At 48.8% G+C, this 24613-nt stretch overlaps 1 protein-coding gene across 1 annotated transcript in view; it reads left to right on the top strand.

Moving 5' to 3' along the window:
* Positions 1-3417: 3417 nt before the first annotated feature.
* LOC145360968 (volume-regulated anion channel subunit LRRC8C-like) overlaps positions 3418-24613 on the top strand; it is a 30225-nt gene continuing 9029 nt past the window's right edge. The window contains exon 1 of the mRNA XM_080216471.1: positions 3418-3533. The gene's annotated coding sequence lies outside the window, so the exon portion shown is untranslated. The remainder of the gene's footprint in view (positions 3534-24613) is intronic.

The following is a 24613-nucleotide window of genomic DNA, read 5'->3' as shown; positions in this document are numbered from 1 at the left end:
AATATCCCACATGAATTCTGAGCAGAGTTCAATACTTTGGGGTCATCCCAGCCCCTCTTTAGATGAGGGCCGACGTTCTGTTACGTCTAACATTCTGGTGGTCCCTGAGCGCTGTAAAGCCACACTTGCTTTAACGTGGCTTCCAGATTCTCACCATTATTAAAATATTCTGAGTCACTTCCTCTGATTCACAGGAAATGATCTCACTTCCCCTGCACCAAACTGCAGTTTTGTCAGCTGCTTTATTCTGTTTCGGTGGTGTCCTCCCCCAGTAAACGCCATTTACTGCCTTACGGGCAGCACGGTGGCACAGTGGGTTAGCGCTGCTGCCTCACAGCTCCAGGGACCCGGGTTCGACTCCCGGCTCGGGTCACTGTCTGTGCGGAGTTTGCACATTCTCCCCGTGTCTGCGTGGGTTTCCTTCCGGGTGCTCCGGTTTCCTCCCACAGTCCAAAGGTGTGCGGGTTAGGTTGATTGGCCATGCTAAAATTGGCCCTTAGTGTCCAAGGATGCGGGATGAGGTTAGAGGGATTAGTGGGTAAAATATGTAGGGACACGGGGGGGGGGTAGGGCCTGGGTGGGATTGTGGTTGGTGCAGAGCGATGGCCCGAATGGCCTCTTTCTGTACTGTAGGGATTCTGTGATTCTATGATCTGCAAACTTCAATCTACAACTCTTTATTTCTCCATCTGAGTGTCTCTATAACACACAGTGATAAGCTAATACACAGTGCTGAACCCTGAGGAACTATTCACATAAGAACATAAGAACATAAGAAATAGGAGCAGGAGTAGGCCATCTAGCCCTTCGAGCCTGCCCCGCCATTCAATAAGATCATGGCTGATCTGTTGTGGCTCAGTTCCACTTTCCCGCCCTCTCCCCATAACCCTTAATCCCCTTGCTTATCAAAAACCCATCAACCACATCCCAGCAGTCAGTACATACGCACTAACCCCCTCCCCTGTCAGCTAATTTCTTGATTCTTCTGTGGGACGTAGGTGCCGTTGGCTGGGTCAGTAGTTCTTACCCATCCCTAATTGTCCCTGAGTGTCTCACTCGGCTATTTCAGAGGGGCAGTTGAGAGTCAGCCACATTGCTGTGGGTCTGGAGTCACATGTAGGCCAGACAGGGTAAGGACAGCAGATTTCCTTCCCTATACGGATATCAGTGACCCAGATGGGTTTTTACAACAATTGGTGACAGTTTCACGGTCATCACAGTAAAGTGAGATTAATATTCCAGATTTATTATTTGGATTTAAATTCCAAATACCACCGGGCAGCACGGTAGCACAGTGGGTTAGCACTGCTGCTTCACAGCTCCAGGGTCCTGGGTTCGATTCCCGGCTCGGGTCACTGTCTGTGTGGAGTTTGCACATTCTCCTCGTGTCTGCATGGGTTTCCTCCGGGTGCTCCGGTTTCCTCCCACAGTCCAAAGATATGTCGGTTAGGTTGATTGGCCATGCTAAGAAATTGCCCCTTAGAGTCCAGGGATGTGTAGGTTAGAGGGGATTAGTGGGTATAATATGGGGGTAGGGCCTAGGTGGGATTGTGGTTGGTACAGACTCAATGGGCCGAAGGGCCTCTTTCTGCACTGTAGGGTTCTATGATCCTGTCTATGAGGTGGGATTTGAACCTGTATCCCCAGAGGATTAGCCCCCGCCTCTAGATTACTGGTCCAGTGACAAGACAACTGCACCATCATTCACCAACCTAAGTAACAGGGTTACCTCCAATTCTGGGCCATCTCAGTTTTGATGAGAGAAAGACTGGTTTCTGTATGGACAACATCCATCGACCACTCATCACCCTGTCAGCGACCTCAATACACTCAACTCGATTAGTCCTCACCTACCCTCCAGTTGTCCATGCTGACTCCCTCATCACTTCATGCCCCTGATGGTAGGCCCAGTTACTCCCCCAGCACCATTGTCATGTTGGATACAGAATGACCAATCAATGCACAGCAAGATCCCATGAACAATGATGACACATAGTCAGCACTGATACCGGCTGAGGGATCCATATTGGGCAAGACACCACAGGTAAGGAAGGAAATTGTCATTGACTCGCAAGAGATGTTCTGGAGGATTTTCCCCTGCCTACAACAAGGCTGAAGTGGAAAAGATCGAGAGCTTCAGGTTTCTAGATGTCCAGATGACTAACAACTTATCTTGGTTTCTCCATACCGATGCAATAGTTAAGACAACCCACCAATGTCTCTCTTTTCTCAGGAAGCTAAGGAAATTCGGCTTGTCAGCTATGACTCACCAATTTTTACGGATGCATCATAGAAAGCATTCTTTCTGGTTGTATCACAGTTTTTTATGGGCTCCTGCTCTGCCCAAGACCGCTGATGCCGGAGTTGAGGGGGTTGAGCTATGAGGAGAGGCTGAATAAACTAAGCTTGTACTCGTTAGAGTTTAGAAGAATGAGGGGAGATCCCATTGAGACGTATAAGATGATGAATGGGATGGATAGGATAGAGGTGGAGAGACTCTTCCCGCTCAGAAAGGACAGTAGGACTAGGGGGCACAGCCTCAAGATAAAGGGGGGGCAGTTTAGAACGGAGTTGAGGAGGAACTTCTTCACTCAAAGGGTGGTGAATCTCTGGAATTCTCTGCCTGTTGAAGTGGTGGAGGCTGCCTCGCTAAATATATTTAAGACGCGGGTTGATGGGTTCTTGATAAGAGAGGGGATTAAGGGTTATGGGGAGAGGGCGGGAATGTGGAACTGAGCCACGACAGATCAGCCGTGATCTTATTGAATGGCGGGGCAGGCTCGAGGGGCTAGATGGCCTACTCCTGCTCCTATTTCTTATGTTCTTATGCAAGAGACTACAAAGGGTCATGAATGTAGCCCAATCCATCACACAAACCAGCCTCCCGTCTATCGGCTCTGTCTACACTTCCCGCTGCCTTGGAAAAGCAGCCAGCGTAATTAAGGACCCCACGCACCCCGCATACTCTCTATCGGGAAAAAGATACAAAAGTCTGAGGTCACGTACCAACTAGCTCAAGAACAGCTTCTTCCCAGCTGCCACCAGACTTTTGAATGGACCTACCAGATAGATCTTAACTAGGACTATAACACTACATTCTGTACTCTCTCCTTTCCTTCTCTATGAACGGTATGTTTTGTCTGTGTAGCCCGCAAGAAACAATACTTTTCACTCTGTGTTAATACAGGCGACAATAATAAATCAAATCCAATCTCTGCTTTCCCAGTAGCGCCGTGAGATCTTTCCCACCCACTTGGGAAAGAGCTGTGTCCGTGACTGACCACTTCCTCTGATGGACAGCTCAGCCTCTGCTCCGTCATGTGGTGAGAGCAGTGGGTGGGATCTGGGTACACTGGCCCCCTCTCCTGCCCGGAACAATGCTGTTTATCTTCAGTCAGGATTCGGTCTCTGCAGCTGGCTATATCAGGAGACGTTTCACTGAGTATTCTGGGAAACAGAAAGTACTAACTCTCAGAGTAAGGAACTTGTTGGATCTCCCAGCTGTTAAATACAGCTGTTCAGGAATGCTGACAGTAAGTCGAGTGTCTCTGTCTGATTATAACACTCCTCATCACTTCTGTGGTCACTATTTGTGGACCTTCTCTCTCTCTCATTATTTTCTTTATCTTTCTTTCTTTTTCCTTCACGCTCTCACCTCTCTCCCTTTTCCTGATCTTTCCTTCTTTCTCTTCAATCTCCTTTTCTCTCCTTCTCTCTCTCTCCCTCACTCCTCTCTCTCTCTTCCCGTTTTTCCTTCCAGCTGTCTGTTTTTCTTTCTCTTCAGTTTTGTTCTCTCTTTCATCTACTTCCCTCTCTCTCTCTCTCTCCTTTTTTCTACCCTTTCTTTCCTCCTCACTCCTTTCTCTCCCTCCGGTTCTCTTCCCCCCCTCAGTGTCTCCCTCACTCTCTGTTCTGCTGTCTTTCCTTTCCCCTCTCTTTCCTTCCCCCTCTCCTCTCTCTTTTCCTCTCTCTCTCTCTCTCTCCCCTTCCCTCCCTCTCTCTCCCTCCTGCTCTCTCTCCTTCCCTCCCTCTCTCTCTCTCTCCTTCCCTCCCTCTCTCTCTCTCCTTCCCTCCCTCTCTCTCTCTCTCCTTCCCTCCCTCTCTCTCTCTCCTTCCCTCCCTCTCTCTCTCTCTCCTTCCCTCCCTCTCTCTCCCTCCTGCTCTCTCTCCTTCCCTCCCTCTCTCTCTCTCCTTCCCTCGCTCCTTCCCTCTCTCTCTCCTTCCCTCCCTCTCTCTCCCTCCTGCTCTCTCTCCTTCCCTCCCTCTCTCTCTCTCCTTCCCTCTCTCTCTCTCTCCTTCCCTCTCTCCTTCCCTCTCTCTCTCCTTCCCTCCCTCTCTCTCCCTCTCTCTCCCTTTCTCTCTCTCTGCCTCCTGCGCTCTTTCCTTCCCGCTCTCTCTCCCTCCCTCTCTCCCTCTCCCATTCTCTTTATCCTTCCCCCCCTCTCTCTCTCTCTCTCCCCATCTCTCTCTCCTGCTCTCTATTTCCTTCCCTCTCGCTCTGTCCAGTTTTACTCTCTTTTTCATCAACTTCTTTCACTCCTTCTCTCTTTCTCATTTTTCTTGTCCTTCTCTCTTTCCTTCTCTTCCTCTCTCCCTCCCTCTGTCTCCCTCCCACTCTCTCTCCCTCCTTCCTCTTTTCCCTTGTTTCTATCTCTCTCATTCTCTTCCTTTCCCCCGACCAACCCCAGACTCTGGCTCTCTTTCTCTCCTCTTTCTCTCTCTCTCTCTCTCCCTCTATCCTCCTTGCCCTGAATCTTACATGTCCTCTGCCCATCTCGGAGTCTCCCATCTCAAACCTGCCTGCCACCCCGGCTCCCCCACACCCCCTGTTCCCACTCATTCTGCTGGAGATTTCGCAGTTCATTTAGTGTGTGTGTGTGTGTGTGTGTGTGTGTGTGTGTGTGTCTGGGGGCAGAGAGTGGGGGAGCGGGGGCTGGTTGGGGGAGGCGTGATGGGGATGAGGTGGAGGTGGTAGATTGAGGGGGACAGAGCATTGAGCTGGGGGGGTTGGTGTACAGGGTTGAAGTGTAACGTGTGTGGTCATAGAATTATAGAGATTTATAGCATTGGCCCAACTTGTCTATGCCACCTTTTTCTTTTAAACCCCTAAGCTAGTCCCAATTGCCCGCGTTGGGCCCATATCCCTCGATACCCATCTTACCACGTAAGTGTCTAAATGCTTTTTAAGAGACAACATTGTACCCGCCTCTACTACTGCCTCTGGCAGCTCGATCCAGACACTCACCACCCTCTGTGTGAAAAAATTGCAGTAAAAAGTCTGACAACACCAGGTTTCGAGGGAAACCTCGAAAGCTTGGGCGTTTACTATCAAATAAATCGGTTGGATTAAAACCTGGTGTGGTCAGACTTTTTGCTGTGTTTACCCCAGTCCAACGTCGGCACATCCACATCATGAAAGAATTGCCCCCTCTGGACCCTCTTGTGTGTCTCCTCTCTCACCTTAAGCCCCTAGTTTTAGGCTCCCCTGCCGTCTGGTCAGTGTTAGCTTAGGGAGCGAGACTAGCAGCAAAACAATGAAGAGGATGTGAGCAAACGGGAAGGATTGTGTGTGAGATTGGGGAAAATCTCCCAGGGTTACAGTCGTGTTTTCGCCCAGGGAGAAGGTGTGTCCACTCACAAAACAGCAACAATGACTGAGGAAGCTGGGCTGTTTCTGAGCTGCCGAGTGACACGGTTTGTGGAAAGGTCTTTCTGAGGAAGAGGTCCTATCGGAACCCTGCACGTTCGCAGCTTGACTCCGGCTCCCTCTTGCCCCGTGGGCACCGCACTCAGCTTTGATTAGCTTTAAGTGTAAACTCCAAACCCCCTCAGCAGTCGCAACGACTTCCTGGCGGGCAGGCGTTCCGGCTTCCAGTTTGGCATTGGTCCCAGCGTGATGCGGGATTTGGCAAGGGCCCAGGGACACACACAGTGAGGCCATCTGGCCCATCTAGTCCGGTACTAGCTCTTCCAATGAGCAAGCCAGTCAAGTCCCACTCCCTGCAACTTGTTCCTTCCACTAACAATTGTTTCATAGAACATAGAACACTACAGCACAAACAGGCCCTTCGGCCCACGAGTTGCGCCGATCACATCAACACCTACCAATCTATAGACCTATCTATAACCCCCAATCCCATAAAACCCCATATACTCATCCAGAAGTCTTTTAAAAGACCCCAGCGAGTTCGCCTCCACCACCACTGACAGCAGCCGATTCCATTCACTCACCACCCTCTGAGTGAAAAACTTACCCCTAACATCTCATCTGTACTTGCTCCCCAGCACCTTAAACCTGTGTCCTCTCGTAGCGACCATTTCAGCCCTGGGAAATAGCCTCTGAGAATCCACCCTATCTATTCCTCTCAACATTTTATAAACCTCTATCAGGTCGCCTCCCAACCTTCGTCTCTCCAGGGAGAAGAGTCCCAGCTCCCTCAACCTAACTTCATAAGGCATGCCTCCCAATCCAGGCAACATCCTTGTAAACCTCCTCTGTACCCTTTCAATAGCTTCTATGTCCTTCCTATAGTGAGGCGACCAGAACTGCGCACAGTACTCCAAATGAGGCCTGACAAGGGTCTTATAAAGTCTTATAAAGGGTCTTATAAAGGGCATTACCTCCCGATTCCTAAACTCAATCCCTCGATTAATGAAGGCCAGTACATCATACGCCTTCTTGACCACATCCTCCACCTCCGAGGCCGATTTCCTTTGTCCCGTCCAATCCCTCTTGTCTCTGTCCCCGCCACATGCTCTGTATACATTTTATCCTCAAGCTCTCTCTCTCTCTTCTTTTTACCAACCTGAGCCACCTTGTTATCCAGATTTCAGCTCCGTACCTGGGATCAAACCAGTGAACCTGCTCTGGACTGCCTCCAGTGCCAGTGTATCTTCCCTAAAACCCTACAGTGCAGAACGAGGCCATTCGGCCCATTGAGACTGCACTGAACACAATCCCCACCCACCCTGGGCCCTATCCCCAAATCCCTACATATTATACCCACTAATCCCTCTAAATCCCTGGAAATTAAGGGGCAATTTCTTAGCACGGCCAATCAATCTAACCCGCACATCTTTGGACTGTGGGAGGAAACCGGAGGAAACCCACTCAGACACGGGGAGAATGTGCAAAGTCCGTACAGACAGTGACATTTTCCCGTGCCTGTGCCCTCTCTTTTACTTTAGATATTGTAATTTCTCCCACCCCTGCACCCTCCCCCCCTCCCCTAATTAGGCTTTAAACTAATTAGTTGGGGGAGTAGGGTGCAGGGGTGGGAGAAATTACAATATCTAAAGTAAAAGAGAGGCTAAGGGCACAGGAAAATGTTGAGGATGTCCCAATAATAAAGGGAGTAGGGGGCATGAGAAAGGTTGGTAGCGTTCCTTCAAATAAGGTCCAGATAAAGGCTGGGATGAAGACACTTTACCTGAATGCACGAAGCATTCGGAACAAAGTGGATGAGCTGGTGGCGCAGATCGGCACAAATGGATATGATCTGGTGGCCATTACAGAGACGTGGCTGCAGGGTGACAGGGACTGGGAGCTCAATGTCCAGGGGTATCAAGTGTTTAGGAAGGATAAGCGGGAGGAAAAAGGGGGTAGGGTAGCTCTGTTGATTAAGGATAATCACAGTAAAAAGTCTGACAACACCAGGTTTTAGTCCAACCGATTTATTTGATAGTAAACGCACAAGCTTTCGAGGTTTCCCTCTTCGTCAGGTGAAGAGGGAAACCTCGAAAGCTTGTGAGTTTACTATCAAATAAATTGGTTGGACTAAAACCTGGTGTTGTCAGACTTTTTACTGTGTTTACCCCAGTCCAACGCCGGCACATCCACATCATGATTAAGGATAATATCAGGGCAGTCCGCCTTGTTGTCCAACGAGGGGCATACACGCGATGGGTCGTACTGGGGCTGCTCTTGGTTGTTTGAGATTGGCCTAGTGCTTCATGTTGTTAGTGTGTGCCTAAACTGGACCAGATACTGGGCAACACGACAGCTCAGTGACTATCACTGTTTGCTGTGCAGATACATGGATTTGGGCCGGTGTCTGTGGGAGTTTGCGCATTCTCCCCATGACTGCGTGGGTTTTCTCCGGGTGCTCCGGTTTCCTCCCACACCCCAAAGATGCCCTTAGGCTGATTGGCAGTAATAAATTGTCCCTAAATTAGTTTCCCTCTATGTGGAATGCCATAAACATAGATAAGGGTCATGGGTGGAGGGGGGACTGGTAATGTTAAAATGGCGGCGCGGGCTCGTTGGGCCGAAGGGCCTGTTTCCCGGGCTGTTTTTGTTCTTTGTTCTTTGTAGTCAGAGAAGATATAGGCTCCAAAGAGCAAAATGTGGAATTGTTGTGGGTGGAGATAAGGAACAGCAAGGGGAGGAAGACGCTGGTGGGTGTGGTCTATAGGCCCCCAAATAATAACTTGGAGGTGGGTCGGGCTATAAACACGCAAATAAATGATGCGTGCAGAAACGGAACGGCGGTAATTATGGGGGATTTTAATCTGCATATTGATTGGTTGACCCAAGTCAGACTCGGTGGGCTTGAGGAAGAGTTCTTGGAATGCTGTCGGGATAGTTTCCTTGAACAGTGTGTGACGGAACCTACGATGGAGTGAGCTATCTTAGATCTGGTGTTGTGTAACGAGGCAGGAAGAATTAGGGATCTTGTTGTGAAGGATCCTCTTGGGAAGAGTGATCATAGTATCATTGAGTTTTTGATGCAGATGGAGGATGAGAAAATAGGGTCCCGAACCTGTGTCCTCTGCTTGAACAGAGGGGAGTATGATAGGATGAGAGCGGAATTGGCAAATGTAGATTGGGGGCGCAGATTGGTCGGTAGGACTGCTGAGGAACAGTGGAGGATCTTTAAGGAGATCTTTCTTGGTGCTCAGCAGAAATATATTCCGATGGTGGAAAAGGAACGTAGGAGAAGGGATAACCAGCCGTGGTTATCGAAGGAAATAAAGGAGAGTATTAAATTAAAAGCTGATGCGTTCAGAGTGACTAAAAGTAGTGGGCGATTAGAAGATTGGGAGAGGTTTAAAAATCAACAAAGATTGACTAAGAATTTGATAGAGAAAGGAAGGATAGACTATGAAGCTAAACTAGCACTAAATATAAAAAAGGACAGTAAGAGTTTTTACAAATATATAAAGAAGAGGAGGCTGGCTACAGTGAATGTTGGACCCTTAGAAGATGAGAGTGGGGGTTTAGCGGTGGGAGACGAGGAAATGTCTAAGGCTTTAAATAAGTTTTTTGCCTCGGTCTTCACGGAGGAGGACACGCATAGTTTGCCGGATATTAAAGATAGAAGGATGGTAAGAGTTGAGGGCTTGAATGCGATTACTGTCACTCGAGAGGGAGTGCTTGATAGACTAATGGGACTGATGGTGGACAAGTCCCCAGGACCGGATGGAATGCATCCCAGGGTGCTGAAGGAAATGGCAGAGGTGATAGTAGATGCCTTAGTGATTATTTACCAAAATTCACTAGATTCCAGGGAAGTGCCGGAAGATTGGAAAACGGCTAATGTTACCCCGCTGTTTAAAAAAGGTAGCAGACAAAAGGCAGGGAATTATAGGCCGGTTAGTTTAACGTCTGTAGTTGGAAAAATGCTTGAATCCGTCATCAAAGAAGGAATAGCGAGGCACCTAGAAAGGAATGGTTTGATAGAGCAGACGCAGCACAGGTTCATTTAGGGCAACTCGTGTTTGACGAATTTATTGGATTTCTATGAGGATGTGACTAGTGTGGTAGACAGAGGGGAACCGGTGGATGTGATGTTTCTAGATTTTCAAAAGGCCTTTGATAAGGTGCCTCACAAAAGGTTGCTTCAGAAGTTAGGGGGCATGGAGTTGGGGGTAAGGTGTTAGCGTTGATAGAGGATTGGTTGTCTAATAGGAGGCATAGAGTTGGTATCAATGGGTTCTATTCTGATTGGCGGTTGGTGACTAGTGGAGTGCCTCAGGGGTCGGTGCTGGGGCCTCAGCTATTTACCATTTATATAGATGATCTGGAGGAGGGGGCTGAGTGTAGGGTGACGAAATTTGCTGATGACACGAAGATGAGTGGAAAAGCAAATTGCGTGGAGGGTGTGGAAAGTCTGCAGAGGGATCTGGATAGGCTGAGCGAGTGGGCAAGGACCTGGCAGATGGAGTATAATGTTAGCAAGTGTGAGGTTATCCACTTTGGCAGAAATAATAGTAGGAGGGATTATTATTTAAAGGGCGAAAAGCTACAGCATGCTACAGGGCAGAGGGACCTGGGGGTCCTTGTGCATGAATCGCAAAAACCCAGTCTGCAGGTGCAGCAGGTGGTCAGGAAGGCGAATGGGATGCTGGCCTTTATAGCGAGGGGGATAGAATATAAAAGCAGGGAGGTCTTGCTGCAACTGTACAGGGTACTGGTGAGGCCGCAGCTGGAGTACTGTGCGCAGTTTTGGTCGCCGCACTTGCACAAGGATATTTTGGCCTTGGAGGGAGTGCAGAGGAGGTTCACTAGGCTGATACCGGAGATGAGGGGGTTGGACTATGAAGAGAGACTAAATAGACTGGATCTGTACTCGTTGGAGTTTAGAAGGATGAGGGGGGATCTTATAGAGATGTATAAGATAATGAAAGGGATGGATAGGGTAGGGGTAGAGAGATTCTTCCCGCTTAGAAAGGACAGCAGGACTAGAGGGCACAGCCTCAAGGTAAGGGGGGTGCAGTTTAGAACGGAGTTGAGGAGGAACTTCTTCACTCAAAGGGTGGTGAATCTCTGGAATTCTTTGCCCGTTGAAGTGGTGGAGGCTGCCTCGCTAAATATATTTAAGTCACGGGTAGATAGGTTTCTGATAGACAGGGGAATTAAGGGTTATGGGGAGAGGGCGGGAATGTGGAACTGACCCACTTCAGATCAGCCATGATCTTATTGAATGGTGGGGCAGGCTTGAAGGGCTAGATGGCCTACTCCTGCTCCTATTTCTTATGTTCTGAGCCGGGAATCGAACCCAGGACCCTGGAGCTGTGAAGCAGCAGTGCTAACCACCGTGCTGCCCACGGTCACTTCCAATCCCTCTTGTCTCTGTCCCCGCCACATGCTCTGTATACATTTTATCCTCATGCTCTCTCTCTCTCTTCTTTTTACCAACCTGAGCCACCTTGTTATCCAGATTTCAGCTCCGTACCTGGGATCAAACCAGGGAACCTTCTCTGGACTGCCTCCAGTGCCTGTGTATCTTTCCTAAAGTGAACCAGATAAGTTTTTACAGCAATCTGTGATGGTTTAATGGTCACTGAGGCTAGCTATATAATTACAGATATATTCACTGAATTTGAACTCTATCAGCCTTGGTGAGATTTGAACCCATGCTCCCAGGCCGTTAAGCTGAGCCTCTGGATTATGAGCCCAATGACATTACCTCTACGCTACCCAGGCTCCTCATTACCGAAGGCAGATATTTGGATTCACGTCATGTTAGCCGCTAATCTATTTCCTCGTATTTACCTGACTCTGTGAGTTTCCAGCAAGCAAAGGTTTTCACAGCATCACAGAGTCATTTCAGTGCAGGAAGAGGCCATTCAGCCCATCGAGTCGGCACTGGCTCTCTGACAGAGCATTCTGCCCAGTCCCACCCTCCTGCCTTATCCCTGTAACTTTGCACATTCTTCCTTTTCAAATAGCTATCCAATTCCCTTTCAAATACCTTGCCTCCTTCATCCTCTTTGGAAGCTCACTCCAACACCCTCTGGGTTAAATTTGTTTGCCTCACAGTACGGTAGCACAGTGGGTTAGCACTGCTTCCTCACCGCTCCAGGGACCTGGGGTCGATTCCCGGCTCGGGGTCACTGTCTGTGTGGGGTTTGCACATTCTCCTCGTGTCTGAGTGGGTTTCCTCCGGGTGCTCCGGTTTTCACCCACAGTCCAAAGATGTGCGGGTTAGGTTGATTGGCTGTGCTAAGAAATTGCCCCTTAGTGTCCTGGGATGTGTAGGTTAGAGGGATTAGTGGGTAAGTATGTCGAGATATGGGGGTAGGGCCTGGCTGGGATTGTGGTCGATGCAGACTTGATGGGCTGAATGGCCTCTTTCTGCATTGTAGGGATTTATGATTCTATGATTCTCCTCGTGTCTGTGTGGGTTTCCTCCACAGTCCAAAGATGTGCGGGTTAGGTTGATTGGCCATGCTAAAATTGCCCCTTGGTGTCCTGGGATGCGTAGGTTAGAGGGATTAGTAGGTAAATATGTAGGGATATGAGGGGTAGGGCCTGGGTGAGATTGTGGTCGGTGTAGACTCGATGGGCCGAAGGGCCTCTTTCTGTACTGTAGGGTTCTATGACTTCTACTCCTTTTACCAACATTGCACCCTCTAGTTCAAACTTCTGTTGCTTATGAACAGTTCTTTGACTATTTACCCTGGCCTTACCTCTCGGGATCTTCACTGCCTCTATCAAGTACCCTCTCTGTCTTCTTTTCTTCAAGAAAAACAGTCCCAATCTCTCTAATCTATCCTCATAGCTGGAGTTCTTTACCCCAGGAACTATTCTTGTGAACCTCCTCTCTACTCTCTCCAATGCCTTCACACCCTCCCTTCAAGCCCGGCTCCCAAAAATGGATGCAGTCTCTCGAAGAGACCGAACCAGTGTATTGTACAAGTTCAACACGACCTCAAAAGGAATTGGCTCGCTGTAAGAAGAGAGGGTGGTGGTTGATGGGAAATGTTCATCCTGGAGTTCAGTTACAAGTGGTGTCCCTCAGGGATCTGTTTTGGGGCCACTGCTGTTTGTCATTTTTATAAATGACCTAGATGGGGGTGTAGAAGGATGGGTTAGTAAATTTGCTGACGACACCAAAATTTGGAGGAGTTGTAGACAGTGAGGATGGATGTTACAGTTTGCAGAGGGACATAGATAAGCTACAGAGCTGGGCCGAGAGGTGGCAAATGGAGTTTAATACGGAAAAGTGTGAGGTGATTCACTTTGGTAAGAGTAACAGGAATACAGAGTATTGGGCTAATGGTAAGATACTTGGTAGTGTGGATGAGCAGAGAGATCTCGGGGTACGTGTGCATAGATCCCTGGAAGTTGGCAACCAGGTTGATAAGGTTGTTAAGAAGGCGTACGGTGTGTTAGCTTTTATTGGTAGAGGGATTGAATTTCAGAGCCGTGAGGTCATGTTACAACTGTACAAAACTCTGGTGCAGCCGCACTTGGAGTATTGCGTACAGTTCTGGTCACCACATTATAAGAAAGATGTGGAGGCATTGGAAAGGGTGCAGAGGACGTTTACCAGGATGTTGCCTGGTATGGTGGGAAGGTCTTATGAGGAAAGGCTATTTTCGTTAGAGAGAAGAAGATTAAGAGGTGACTTAATGTTAAAATGGCGGCGTGGGCTCGTTGGGCCGAAGGGCCTGTTTCCCGTGCTGTGTTGTTCTTTGTTCTTTAGTAGAGGCATATAAGATGATCAGAGGATTGGATAGGGTAGACAGTGTGGACCTTTCTCCTTGGATGGAGATGGCTAGCACGAGGGGACATAGCTTTAAATTGAGGGGTGATAATTATAGGACGGATGTCAGAGGTAGATCCTTTACTCAGAGGGTAATAAGGGAGTGGAATGCCCTGCCTGCAATAGTAGTGGACTCGCCAACATTAAGGGGATTTAAATGGTCATTGGATAAACATATGGATGATATTGGAATAGTGTAGGTTAGATGGGCTTTAGATTGGTTTCACAGGTCGGCGCAACATCGTGGGCCGAAGGGCCTGTACTGTGCTGTAATGTTCTATGTTTCTCACTCTTGTACTCAATGCCCCCATTAATAAAACCTCATTTATTCACTGCTCCCTTAATATGCCCTGCCATTTTCAATGACTTATCTACATACACTGAGGTCCCTCTGTTCCTTTAGAATTGCTTCCTTTATTCTATCCATATTCTTCCTGCCAAAAATGACTCACCACTTGTCTACCCAACCCACCAACATGTCTCTGTCCTTTTAAAGCCCAAGAATATCTTCATCACAGCTGACTACGATTCCAATCTTTGTACCATTTGCAAATGTTGACGTTATGCCCTGAGTACCACAGCGCAGATCATTAATCTGTATCAGGAAAAGAAAGGCTCCCAAAACTGACCCCTGGGAACTCCATCATGAACCTTCTCCCAGTCTGAAAAACAGTATTTATGTAAACTTTAAAATCTTAACAACATGACTTCAAACAATAGTCTCTGGTCATTATCATACGCTGCCTTGAGGGACCATGCTGTACATTCTTATCCGAATATCTACTTTCTCTTTTATTCCACAAACTGGAATTCTGCTGACTAGCCTGTCGTGTGGCACTGTATCAAGTGAGAATCCATACACACCACGCCTACAACACTGTCTCTTATTAGCCTTCTCCATTACTTTGGAGCTAAGGGCTAACGGAAGGACTCTTAGTAGTGTTGATGAGCAGAGAGATCTCAGGGTACATGTGCATAGCTCCCTGAAAGTTGGCACCCAGGTTGATAAGGTTGTTAAGAAGGCGTATGGTGTGTTAGCTTTTATTGGTAGAGGGATTGAATTTCAGAGCCGTGAGGTCATGTTACAACTGTACAAAACTCTGGTGCGGCTGCACTTGGAGTATTGCGTACAGTTCTGGTCGCCGCATTATAAGAAAGATGTGGAGGCATTGGAAAGGGTGCAGAGGAGGTTTACCAGGATGTTGCCTGGTATGGTGGGAAGGTCTTATGTGGAAAGGCTGAGGGACTTGAGGTTATTTTCATTGGAGAGAAGAAGGTTACGAGGTGACCTGATTGAGGCATACAAGATGATCAGAGGGTTAGATAGGGTGGACAGTGAGAGCCTTTTACCTCGGATGGTGATGGCTAACATGAGGGGACATAGCTTTAAATTAAGGGGTGGTAATTATAGGACGGATGTCAGAGGGAGGTTCTTTACTCAGAGGGTAGTAAGGGCATGGAATGCCCTGCCTGCAGCAGTTGTGGACTCGCCAACTTTAAGGGCGTTCAAATGGTCAGTGGATAGGCATATGGATAACATTGGAATAGTTTAGGTTAGAGGGTCATTAGATTGGTTCCACTGGTCGGCGCAACATCGAGGGCTGAAGGGCCTGTATTGCGCTGTAATGTTCTATGTTATCCCTCAGGAATCTCCAGCAAGTGAGTTCAACATGATATTCCCTTCACAAATCCATGCTGGCTTTCCTGAATTATCCCGCACTTGTCTGAGTGACTATTGATTTCGTCCAGAAGATTCCCTACCACTGAGTTCAAGCTGGCTGGTCTATTAGTTGCTGGTTTTATCCTGACACCCGTTTTTTGAACGAAAATGTAACACTCTCAATTCTCCAGAACTCTGGCACCCCCCTCATATCATGTCTAAGGACTGTAAATAAGGTTGAAAGAGTGCAGAGAAAGTTCACAAGAATGTTGCTAACACACCGTACGCCTTCTTAACAACCTTATCAACCCGGGGGCCAACTTTCAGGGAGCTATGCAGATGGACACCGAGATCTCTCTGCTCATCAACACGACTAAGAGTCCTTCCGTTAGCCCTTAGGTCCATAGTAACGGAGAAGGTTAATAAGAGACAGTGTTGTAGGTGTGGTGTGTATGGATTCTCACTTGATACAGTGCCACGTGACAGACCAGTCAGCAGAATTCCAGTTTGTGGAATAAAAGAGAAAGTAGATATTCGGATAAGAATGTACAGCAAGGTCCCTCAAGGCAGCGTATGATAATGACCAGAGAGTATTGTTTGAAGTCATGTTGTTAAGATTTTAAAGTTTACATAAATATTTTTCTTCAGCGAAGCTGAGTTACAGAGAGAGATTGAATAGGTTAGGTCTTTATTCCCTGGAGAATGAGGGGAGATTTGATAGAGGTGTATAAGGTGAGATGGGTATAGATAGAGTGAACGCAAGCAGGCTTTTTCCACTGAGGCTAGGGGAGGAAAAAAAACAGAGGGCATGGGTTAGGGAGAAAAGTTTAAATGGAATATTAGGGGGGGATTCTCCACACAGAGAGTGGTGGGAGTGTGGAATGAGCTGCCGGATAAATGCGGGCTCACTTTTATCATTTAAGAAAAGCTTGGACGGGTTCATGGATGAGAGGGGTGTGGAGGGATATGGTCCAGGGGCAGGGTCAGTGGGACTAGGCAGAAAAATGGTTCGGCACAGACCAGAAGGGCCAAAAGGCCTGTTTCTGAGCTGTAATTTTCTATGGTTCTATGGAAGACTGGAAAATTATCAACGTTCCTCTGCAATTCTCCCCCCCACACCCCCTCCACCACCTCAGGATCATCCGATCTTGGTGCCTTATCAATTTGGAGTAAAGATAAACTTTCTAACACCTCCTCCTTCTCAACTGTCAAGTGTTTCAAATACTTCCTCCCTCAACTCAGCCCGTTTGGCTTTTTCTGTGAAGATAGGTGCAAATCACTCGTTTATGTCACAAAAGCAAGTTTGTTTTTCTACCCCAATTGGTTCTGTTCTTTCTTTAACCATCCTTTCATTACTTATACGCCCACAGAAGACATTTAGATTCCTTTTTATGTTAGCTGCCGATCTCGTTACACACGCTCTCCTTATCTTTCTGATTAGTTTTGTCACATCCCCTCTGCTCCTTCTATATTCAGCCTGATCTCCCTTGTATTTTCTACCTGGTGTCTGTCATACGCAGACTTCTTCCTTTTTATCTTCACTTCTCTCGCTCGCTCTCTCGTCATAAATCCGAACATAGATCAGAGGATAGGTGAACAAATGTTACAGTGGTGAGGAGAGATTGGGAGATGATAGACCGGAGACGTTCCCAGCTCCCCGATGAGACAACAAGGGAACATCCCCAACACAAAGTATTCCCCCCTCCCCATTTCCCGCTCCCCACTCATCATTAGGTCTGGTGATGTAGAACATAGAACATTCCAGCGCAGTACAGGCCCTTCGGCCCTCGATGTTGCGCCGACTAGTGGAACCAATCTAATGACCCTCGGAGGAGTGGTAGATAGTGAAGAGGGGTATCATAGTTTACAGAGAGACTTGGACAAGTTGCAGAGCTGGGCCGAGAGGTGGCGGATGGAGTTTAATGCGGAAAAGTGTGAGGTAATTCACTTTGGCAGGAACAACAGATGTGTAGAGTATAGGGCTAACGGTAGGACTCTGAATAGTGTTGATGAACAGAGGGATCTAGGTGTATATGTGCATAGATCCCAGAAAGTTGGAAATCAAGTCGATAAGGTTGTTAGGAAGGCATACGGTGTCTTGGCGTTTATTGGTAGGGGGATTGAATTTAGGAGCCGCAACGTCATGTTGCAACTGTACAAAACTCTGGTGCGGCCGCACTTGGAGTATTGTGTGCAGTTCTGGTCCCCACATTATAGGAAGGATGTGGAGGCATTGGAGAGGGTGCAGAGGAGGTTAACCAGGATGTTGCCTGGTATGGAGGGGAGGTCCTATGAGGAGAGACTGAGGGATTTGAGGTTGTTTTCGTTAGAAAGAAGGCGGCTAAGAGGAGACCTTATTGAAACATACAAGATGATTAGAGGTTTAGATAGGGTGGACAGTGATAGCCTTTTTCCCCAGATGGAGAAAGCTAGCACGAGGGGGCATAGCTTTAAATTAAGGGGTGGTAGTTACAGGACAGATGTCAGGGGTAGGTTCTTTACCCAGAGGGTGGTGAGGGATTGGAATGCCCTGCCTGCTGCAGTTGTAGATGCGCCTAGTTTGGGGGTGTTTAAGAGATCTGTGGATAGGTTTATGGATGGAAAGGGATTGGTTTAGGTTAGAGGGTCATTGCTTTTTTCTTAATTGGTCAGCGCAACATCGTGGGCTGAAGGGCCTGTTCTGCGTTGTAATGTTCTATGTTCTAACCTAAACTATTCCAATGTTATCCATATGCCTATCCACTGACCATTTGAACGCCCTTAAAGTTGGCGAGTCCACAACTGCTGCAGGCAGGGCATTCCACACACTTACTACCCTGAGTAAAGAATCTACCTCTGACATCCATCCTATAATTACCACCCCTTAATTTAAAGCTATGTCCCCTCGTGTTAGCCATCACCATCCGAGGAAAAAGGCTCTCACTGTCCACCCTATCCAATCCTCTGATCATGTATGCCTCAATTAGGGCACCTCTTAACCTTCTTCTCTCTAATGAAAATAACCTCAAGTCCCTCAGCCTTTCCTCATAAGACTTTTCAAGGTCTTATGTAGAACATTACAGCACAGTACAGGCCCTTCGGCCCTCGATGTTGTGCCGAGCTATGTCCGAATCCAAGATCGAGCTATCCCACTCCCTATCATTCTGGAGTGCTCCATGTGCCTATCCAATAACCGCTTGAAAGTTCCTAAAGTGTCCGACTCCACTATCACAGCAGGCAGTGCATTCCACACCCCAACCACTCTCTGAGTAAAGAATCAACCTCGGACATCCCTCCTATATCTCCCACCTTATAGTTATGCCCCCTAGTAACAGCTACATCCACCTGAGGAAATAGTCTCTGCACGTCCACTCTATCAATCCCCCTCGTCATCTTATAAACCTCTATTCAGTCGCCTCTAAGAACATAAGAACATAAGAAATAGGAGCAGGAGTAGGCCATCTGGCCCTTCGAGCCTGCCCCGCCATTCAATAAGATCATGGCTGATCTGTCGTGGCTCAGTTCCACTTTCCCGCCCTCTCCCCATAACCCTTAATCCCCTCTCTTATCAAAAACCCATCAACCCGCTTCTTAAAAATATTTAGCGAGGCAGCCTCCACCACTTCAACGGGCAGAGAATTCCAGAGATTCACCACCCTTTGAGTGAAGAAGTTCCTCCTCAACTCTGTTCTAAACCGCCCCCCCTTTATCTTGATGCTGTGCCCTCTAGTCCTACTGTCCTTTCTGAGCGGGAAGAGTCTCTCCACCTCTATCCTATCCATCCCATTCATCATCTTATACGTCTCAATGAGATCTCCCCTCATTCTTCTAAACTCTAACGAGTACAAGCCTAGTTTATTCAGCCTCTCCTCATAGCTCAACCCCCTCAACTCCGGTATCAGCCTAGTAAACCTCCTCTGCGCTCCCTCCAAGGTCAAAATATCCTTGCGTAAGTGCGGCGCCCAAAACTGCACACAGTACTCCAGCTGCGGCCTCACCAATGCCCTATACAGCTGCAGCAAGACCTCCCTACTTTTATATTCAATCCCCCTCGCTATGAAGGCCAGCATCCCACCTCTCATCCTCCTCCGCTCCAAAGAGAAAATCCCCAGCTCCCTCAACCTTTCCGAGTAAGATTTCCTATAGATTTATGCTGCAGGATTTGTATCAGAGAGAGACCCTCGGGAAAACAATCAGGATGATCTCTCCAGCGTTGATAGACCTTCCTCACGCTTGTTCCCTCAAGAAGGGTAGGGCAGGTCAGATAAATCCGTCCTCCGGCTGTTGTTAGGTTTTATAACTTGTGATTGGAAGTTGGGTTGGCACAGCGTTGGCTATATTTCCCATCATGCTTAGAAAGATGTTCAGAACTATATCAGCCCGTTCCGAAGATATTAACACACGTCCTTATTAGTTTCTCCACTTAGTGACTTTATCACTGTCCTTAAATTCAGCTAGCTTCTCCCTCCCAGTAATAAACCGCTCTCTGTCACTTATCCGCTCCCCCCCCGACTTCCTGCCTCACCTTCCTCCGGAACCCCTTCTTTATGTGGAGATGCCGGCGTTGGACACAGTAAGGAGTCTCACAACACCAGGTTAAAGTCCAACAAGTTTATTTGGTATCACGAGCTTTCGGAGCGCTGCTCCTTCCTCAGGTGAGTGGAGAGTTAAGAGTGAAGTTTCGGTGTTACCCAATAAACCTGTTGGACTTTAACCTGGTGTTGTGAGACTTCTTACTGTGTTTACTCCTTCTTTACCCAGGAAACTCAGGCTTCAGATGCCTTCCCATTCACGCCTGTCTCAGGAGCTGGATCCAGGCCCATCTCCCTTTGGATTTCCTGAATCCTGGAAAACCTGTGTAGTGGGCATTCATTTCAAACCGCACCCTCAATATCAGGAGGGAGCCTGGACCTGCCTTTCCCCCCCCAACATAGACAACACCCCTCCCACAAAAGTCACAGTGAAAAGCAGGCAGGTGTGTGTGTGTGTATGTGTGTGTGTGTCTGTGTGCGCGTGTGTGTGTCTGTGTGTGTGTGCGCGTGCATGAGCATGTGTCTGAGTAAGTGTGTCTGTGTGCGTGTGTGTGTCTGTGTGTATGTGTGTGTGTGTGTGTGTCTGACTGAGTGTGTGTATGTGTGCATGTGTGTGTGTGTGTGTGTGCGTGAGTCTGTGTGTGTGCATCTGTGCGTGTGTGTGTATGTGTGTGCGCGTGTCTGAGTGAGTGTGTGTGCATGTGTGTGTGCGTGAATCTGTGTGTGTGTGTGTGTGTGTGCGCGCGTGTCTGAGTGTGTGTGTGTGCGCGTGTCTGAGTGTGTGTGTGTGTGTGTGTGTGCGCGTGTCTGAGTGTGTGTGTGTGTGTGTGTGCGCGTGTCTGAGTGTGTGTGTGTGCATGTGTGTGTGTGTGTGTGTGTGCGCGTGTCTGAGTGTGTGTGTGTGTGTGCGCGTGTCTGAGTGTGTGTGTGTGCATGTGTGTGTGTGTGTGTGTGTGCGTGAGTCTGTGTGTGTGTGTGTGTGTGTGCGCATGTCTGAGTGTGTGTGTGTGCATGTGTGTGTGTGTGTGTGTGTGCGTGAGTCTGTGCGTGTGTGTGTGTGTGTGCGCGTGTCTGAGTGTGTGTGTGTGTGTGCGCGTGTCTGAGTGTGTGTGTGTGTGTGTGTGTGCGCGTGTCTGAGTGTGTGTGTGTGTGTGTGTGTGCGCGTGTCTGAGTGTGTGTGTGTGTGTGTGTGTGCGCGTGTCTGAGTGTGTGTGTGTGCATGTGTGTGTGTGTGTGTGCGTGAGTCTGTGTGTGTGTGTGTGTGTGTGCGCGTGTCTGTGTGTGTGTGTGTGTGTGTGCGCGTGTCTGAGTGAGTGTGTGCGTGTGTGTGTGCGCGTGCGTGTGAATGTCTCTGAGTAAGTGTGTCTGTGTGTGTGTGTGTGTCTGTGTGTGTGTGCGTGTGTCTGAGTGAGTGTGTGAGTGTGTGTGTGTGTACATCTGTGCGTGTGTGTGCATCTGTGCGTGTGTGTGTGTCTGTCTGTCTGTCTGTGTCAGTTTAAGGATGGGGAATTTGGAATTTAACTCATTAATCCTGCCCCTCTCCTGCCAGTTATAGAGTGCGGTGGTGTGAGGTTTGGGGATGGTTGCAGTTAAATTTCTCCCTTTGAGACAGTTCCAATCCCTCTTAACCCATTGCTGCCTCATCTGACCCTATGTGAGGCATGAAGGGGTTAACCAATCCAGGACTTTACAGTTAAGACTAGGATGTAATGACTTTGCAGAACATCATATTCCACGGAGAGTGAATTGGAGTTAATATCAGGCTAAAATTACTAATCAAATCTATCTGCAGGTTAATGATATACAGAAGCAAGAAGAAGGTAGAAGTTTGAATAAAGGGAGATTTGGAGAGAGGAAAGATTTGGATATTGAATTATCGATATGAATATCAATAACATAATGTCTGTGCTGGAAGAGAGCGGATTACATTCCCAACAGGCTGTCACACGTATCAGTAACAGGAACTAGTTACACAGCCTGTGTAAACATGGAGTGCCAGGTCCGACAGAATACAAGAATGGATTGAAGGATAAAGGTTAAATGGGCCAATTGTTTTAATACATTGAAAACAGCGTGTGTCACAGGAATAAAATCTTCCATTCACACCATTTAATGTTCATCAACAGATTCAGCTCCGCAATATCGTACACCCAGGGTTACAGGAGGCCAAGTCTGTACCTCCCAGTACTGTACCCCAGTGTTATACAGTGAGAGACCCGTCCCCACCAGTACTGTACCCCAGTGTTATACAGTGACAGACCCGTCCCCACCAGTACTGTACCCCAGTGTTATACAGAGACAGACCCGTCCCCACCAGTACTGTACCCCAGTGTTATACAGAGACAGACCCGTCCCCACCAGTACTGTACCCCAGTGTTATACAGTGACAGACCCGTCCCCACCAGTACTGTACCCCAGTGTTACACAGCGACAGACCCGTCCCCACCAGTACTGTACCCCAGTGTTATACAGCGACAGAACTGTCCCCACCAGTACTGTACCCCAGTGTTATACAGCGACAGAACCGTCCCCACCAGTACTATACCCCAGTGTTATACAGTGACAGACCCGTCCCCACCAGTACTGTACCCCAGTGTTATACAGCGACAGACCCGTCCCCACCAGTACTGTACCCCAGTGTTTATACAGTGACAGACCCGTCCCCACCAGTACTGTACCCCAGTGTTATACAGCGACAGACCCGTCCCCCACCAGTACTGTACCCCAGTGTTATACAGCGACAGACCCGTCCCCGCCAGTACTGTACCCCAGTGTTATACAGCGACAGACCCGTCCCCACCAGTACTGTACCCCAGTGTTATACAGCGACAGACCCGTCCCCACCAGTACTGTACCCCAGTGTTATACAGCAACAGACCCGTCCCCACCAGTACTGTACTCCAGTGTTATACAGCGACAGACCCATCCCCACCAGTACTGTACCCCAGTGTTATACAGTGACAGACCCGTCCCCACCAGTACTGTACCCCAGTGTTATACAGTGACAGACCCGTCCCCACCAGTACTGTACCCCAGTGTTATACAGTGACAGACCCGTCCCCCTGTACCCCAGTGTTATACAGTGACAGACCCGTCCCCACCAGTACTGTACCCCAGTGTTATACAGGGACAGACCCATCCCCACCAGTACTGTACCCCAGTGTTATACAGAGACAGACCCGTCCCCACCAGTACTGTACCCCAGTGTTATACAGTGACAGACCCGTCCCCACCAGTACTGTACCCCAGTGTTATACAGCGACAGACCCGTCCCCACCAGTACTGTACCCCAGTGTTATACAGTGACAGACCCGTCCCCACCAGTACTGTACCCCAGTGTTATACAGGGACAGACCCATCCCCACCAGTACTGTACCCCAGTGTTATACAGAGACAGACCCGTCCCCACCAGTACTGTACTCCAGTGTTATACAGTGACAGACCCGTCCCCACCAGTACTGTACCCCAGTGTTATACAGCGACAGACCCGTCCCCACCAGTACTGTACCCCAGTGTTATACAGCGACAGACCCGTCCCCACCAGTACTGTACCCCAGTGTTATACAGTGACAGACCCGTCCCCACCAGTACTGTACCCCAGTGTTATACAGTGACAGACCCGTCCCCACCAGTACTGTACCCCAGTGTTATACAGTGACAGACCCGTCCCCACCAGTACTGTACCCCAGTGTGAAACAGTGACAGACCCGTCCCCGCCAGTACTGTACCCCAGTGTTATACAGAGACAGACCCGTCCCCACCAGTACTGTACCCCAGTGTTATACAGTGACAGACCCGTCCCCGCCAGTACTGTACCCCAGTGTTATACAGAGACAGACCCGTCCCCACCAGTACTGTACCCCAGTGTTATACAGTGACAGACCCGTCCCCACCAGTACTGTACCCCAGTGTTATACAGTGACAGACCCGTCCCCGCCAGTACTGTACCCCAGTGTTATACAGAGACAGACCCGTCCCCACCAGTACTGTACCCCAGTGTTATACAGCGACAGACCCGTCCCCACCAGTACTGTACCCCAGTGTTATACAGTGACAGACCCGTCCCCGCCAGTACTGTACCCCAGTGTTATACAGAGACAGACCCGTCCCCACCAGTACTGTACCCCAGTGTTATACAGTGACAGACCCGTCCCCACCAGTACTGTACCCCAGTGTTATACAGTGACAGACCCGTCCCCACCAGTACTGTACCCCAGTGTTATACAGTGACAGACCCGTCCCCACCAGTACTGTACCCCAGTGTTATACAGTGACAGACCCGTCCCCACCAGTACTGTACCCCAGTGTTATACAGTGACAGACCCGTCCCCACCAGTACTGTACCCCAGTGTTATACAGCGACAGACCCGTCCCCACCAGTACTGTACCCCAGTGTTATACAGTGACAGACCCGTCCCCACCAGTACTGTACCCCAGTGTTATACAGCGACAGACCCGTCCCCACCAGTACTGTACCCCAGTGTTATACAGCGACAGACCCGTCCCCACCAGTACTGTACCCCAGTGTTATACAGCGACAGACCCGTCCCCACCAGTACTGTACCCCAGTGTTATACAGTGACAGACCCGTCCCCACCAGTACTGTACCCCAGTGTTATACAGTGACAGACCCATCCCCACCAGTACTGTACCCCAGTGTTATACAGTGACAGACCCGTCCCCACCAGTACTGTACCCCAGTGTTATACAGTGACAGGGCCCTGTGCTGAGCCTGGCTCCGGGTTCACATTGGGCTGCCTGTCCTGGTGTATTTCCCAGTCCCCATTGCCCTCCAGGAAGCTGAGTTCATTCTCAGCTCCCATCCCCAGACGTCTCGGCCTGGATCCTCCCGGAGTTCGATGAAAGCTCTCGGGTTGAGTGTGAGTTGTTGTTGATGCAGTGTCAGGGTTAATGTCAGTCTGTTGCCACCATCCTCCACTTGGCGGGGT

Source organism: Carcharhinus amblyrhynchos, chromosome 33, assembly GCF_965287045.1.
Source record: "Carcharhinus amblyrhynchos chromosome 33, sCarAmb.v2.hapA, whole genome shotgun sequence".
Classification (NCBI taxonomy): Eukaryota; Metazoa; Chordata; class Chondrichthyes; order Carcharhiniformes; family Carcharhinidae; genus Carcharhinus; species Carcharhinus amblyrhynchos.
The sequence above is the reverse complement of the archived record's forward strand: the minus strand, read 5'-3'. Positions and strand labels throughout refer to the sequence as shown.